Here is a 4,098-nt window from a genome sequence, read left to right on the forward strand (position 1 = left end):
CATGGTTTTGAAATGCTTGTAGGTTGAGATTTGGTTGGGAATGGGAGAGAAGCAACTACTAGAGTGGCTTCAGACTTTTTGGCTCCAAGATCCAGTCACTTCCAGGCACCTTTGATCATCGCCTTCTATTGCTTAAAAATCTGCTTGATCTCCATTACCTGGAGAAAATCTAAAAATCTTGGCATTCGAGGCATTCCCATTTTCCTTTATATATGGTAGCTGGTATTCAAAACATGATAGTCATGTGCTGACCTTGATGCTCAGGCCTTGATACGCATTATCTTGAGTATGAGGTAGGTACTATCTCTGCGTTTAACAGGCTCCAGAAGTTATGTGCCTGGCGTCTCACAACAAATATGCTGAAACTCCTGCTTTCAACAATTTTACTACACAATCCTTACTCCACACTTCACTCCTCCCCCCTACTCCAAAGCAAAATGAACCAGTGAGCTGTCAAGCTGCCTCCTCCCATCTATTTCATTAGGAATGCCCCCTCTAATCCAGTTGATACGTTACTGCACACTCAAAAGATTTCTAACGCTCTTCTCCCATCCCTAAATTCCAGGAGCACTTCATTGGTTCCTTTCCTGTGACACTATACTCCCTTCCACCTTTATCACAAGTTCCTGTTTCTCCCACCAGTCTCAGTTTTATGGGAAAAAGCCAATTTGGTTCGTCTGGGTCTTCAGTACTAAGTACAGTGCTTGGCACAGAGCAGGCACTCGGAAAATAGTTGATGAAATAAAAGCACCAAGGATATCTGTCCCTAGAGGCTCAGCTGACAACACCTGGGGAGAATTTGCCTCCCGTGGAAGCCTTTGTTACCGCACACAGGCAAAACTGTAAAATTTGCTTGGCATGAAGAGAGGTTGTAAGGAGAGTGAGAAGGGAAAACGAGTACTTGGTAATTTAAGTGTCTACGAGTATTATCATTAGGTATAAAGAACTTGAGTAGTCACCTCCATCTCACAGATAAGGAGTGAGGTTCAGGGAAGGTTGTTACTTGCCTGAGCCCAGGGGCAGGGTGGTGAATGGGTGAAGGGCTGGGGCCAGGTGCCACGGAGGAGGCCTTATCACGTGAACCCAGAAAGCTGCTGTCGAAAGCAGTTGGCTCTTTAAGTTTTACAGGGCACCACCCCCGGAGGGGCAGTGCAAAGAGTAGTTAGCGGCCCAGGCTGCCAGGTGTGCACTCCAGGCTCTTAAAGTCCAGTGTGGCGCTCTGGCGGCTGTTCCCAACCACCTGGAAGGAAACGGAAAGGGTGGGATTGGGCGGAAGGGGCAGGGTAGAGGCCGGAGCTTAAGGATGCAAAGCAGATGGCGCCCGAGACCCCGAAGAGGGGCAGAGCCCGGCAGCCCCCCGGCCCAGGGCTCTAGACCCTGGTCAGAAAAGGCCTAAGAACTGACCCCGGAGTTCCCGTCCCGTGCAGGGTTTGCACCAACGTGCGGGGCGTCAACCTTTCCCGAACTGCGAGGTGCGCGCAGGCGCCGGGAGTCCCCGCCCGCCCCAGCCTCAGCCCACAATGCCCACAATGCTCCGGGAGGCACCTCTTCCGGTCCCCTGATGTCTTTTCTCTGGGGAGCGCAGCCAACCGCAGAAGATTTGGGGCCGAGTCGACTGTCCATCCTCCCCAGACTCTTAACAGCAGTGCTCTAGGGCCCCCGCTGTCGCGCGCACACTAGGTTAGCTTTTTGTCACCTCGCGGGAGGGGCGGGGCTGTGTGATTATCTCCACCAGTCGGAACTGCAGTATTGGCTGGTGAGGGGCGGGCCTCAGGCCCCCACCAATCACAGCCTGGCAGCTCTGGGCGGCGGTCCAGGAGCCTCTCAGGGACACTGTGGACATCTGTCTTCTTGGGGGTGCGTTTGCTCCAGGAGCCAGCAGGCGACAGTTTAGCGCCGGCCTCCTGGGGAATGTAGCTCACGCATAAAGTGACGTCTACGGTGCTGACGAAAAGGGGTAAATACAGAACGGGGCTACTCTCAGACACCCTTATTTACCAGTGCTTAGCTCACTGTGAGTTTTGTGAGATCCTTTATCTGGTATCTTGGGCTCAAAAGTCTCCTCTCCCTGGAAACCTGTATCAGGTTCCCCCACTGGACCCCACAGCTTCCTTTATTTCCTCCACCCAAGCCCTCTCCACACTGTACAGGAGTTGACTCTCCTTCCACCAGACTGGGGGGGGGGGGGGGGGGACGGACGGACGGACAACTAAGTCATTCCTTTGTCCCCAGTTCCCACCACAGGCTGATCAGGATTGTTGAATGAATGAATTAGAATTAGACTCAAAGAAGGTCCATGACTGAGTTCTTCCAGTGAGTGTTTAAGGGAGAGTTTAAGGGAGAGTTCTTCCAGTGAGTTTCTTAGGGAGAAAATCTAACAATTCAGAATGTGTTCTTAATAACAGAGTAAGAATATTCATTCTCTTCTGTTAATGCCCCCTTTCTCATTCTATAATTTTTATTTCTTATGTCTCCTACAAATCTGAACCCTTCTGTCCATTGCAATTGCTGGCACTTATTCAGACCACTCATCTCTCCCCAGATCACTGCAGCGCCTCCTCACTGTTCTCTGCTTCTTGGCTCTTTCCCCTCATTCTTCACACCGCAATCTTGGTGATCTTTCTAAAATGCAAATCTAGTCATGTCTCTTCTACTTAAAACCTTCCCTGGGTCCCTATTTCCCTCAGGAAAAATGTCTCAGCTTTCTTAGCCTGTAAATGTAAGGCCATTCATGATCAGTTTCTAGCTCTCAGATGCAGCCTGGTTTCTGATTACTGACCCCCAACCTCACCACCTCAACCATCCTCCAAGCATTGATCTTTCTGTCCTTTGACCTCCACATAACCCTTCCCCTATGGGTCTTTGGGGTTCCCTCCACACAGACTGCCCTCCCACCTACTCTTGTGTTCCACCAGGTGATCACATCCCATCACAACCCAAGGAGTTGCCTGAGGAAGCGCGTACTTGCTGGCTGGCTCACCAGTTTCTTGGGACACTTCTGCCAACTAGTGGCTGTTGTGTGAACACGTAGGACCCGGCTGTTAACCTCAACCTCTCATGCATTCAGAGAGCATTGATTGCTTTGGAGAAAACCTTTCACTGGGACTATTACAACAAATCCATTTGGTGACCCTGTCTCCAGCACCTCGGAATGACCCTCCTAAAGCAGTGTCTGACCACATTTCTCTACAGCTTAATGCTCCCCACTGTCTCATGGTAAAGCCCAAATTCCTTCACCAAGCAGTCAAGAACTTTCACATTCTGTTCCTTGGAGACCTTATCTCCCAAAAACCTCCTTCAACACCCTAAGATCCAGCTAAGCTGATGTACTCAGTGTCCCCTGGACAGCTCCTCACCTAACTGTCTAATCTTAAGACTTTGTGTTCAAGCTTCTACCTTCTCTGGGGCTGCAACTGGTCTTTCCAAAGGCTGTTTGATATCAGAAAGACCAAATTAACTTCACTTTCTCTATAAGTCATATATATTGATTCCTTCCACTGCCACTTACTGAGTAAATACTCTTTACCAAACCTTCTCCTAAGCTGTGTGGTATCTTGGAAAGAGCATTGTTTCTAGAGTCAGAGCTGATTTCAGATTCTGGCTCCGTGACTTAGCTGAATAACCATGGGTAAGTCAGTTTACCTTTCTCATCTTCAGTTTCCTCATCTGTTGTGATATTAAGATGATATAAGATGTGTGTGCAATGCAGGTGTCATTTAGAGTTACTCTATATTCCCCCTTCCAGCCCCTTTCATAAAGTCTGGTACTCACCCCCAAGGTTTCTGTGAATTCCCAGGGATCTCTTCCATTCTCAAACTCATCTCTAGCTCTGATGGTCGGCATCTCCTAAACCACCTGGTACAGGTTCCCAGTGCAAGCTCTTTCCTGTTATAGAACTCATATCTTTTCATCATTTTTACTTCATTCACCTACTGGGCGCCAGGCATTGTTCCAGAGCTAGGGATACAACAGTTAACAAAACAAAGATTTGCCTTCATGGAGCTTACATTCTGGTGGGGGAAGCAGCAATCAACAACCAACAAATGTATAATAAAGCATCAGATGGTGATTTGTGTTACAGGGGAAAAAGACAAACCA

Source organism: Camelus bactrianus, chromosome 13, assembly GCF_048773025.1.
Source record: "Camelus bactrianus isolate YW-2024 breed Bactrian camel chromosome 13, ASM4877302v1, whole genome shotgun sequence".
Lineage (NCBI taxonomy): Eukaryota > Metazoa > Chordata > Mammalia > Artiodactyla > Camelidae > Camelus > Camelus bactrianus.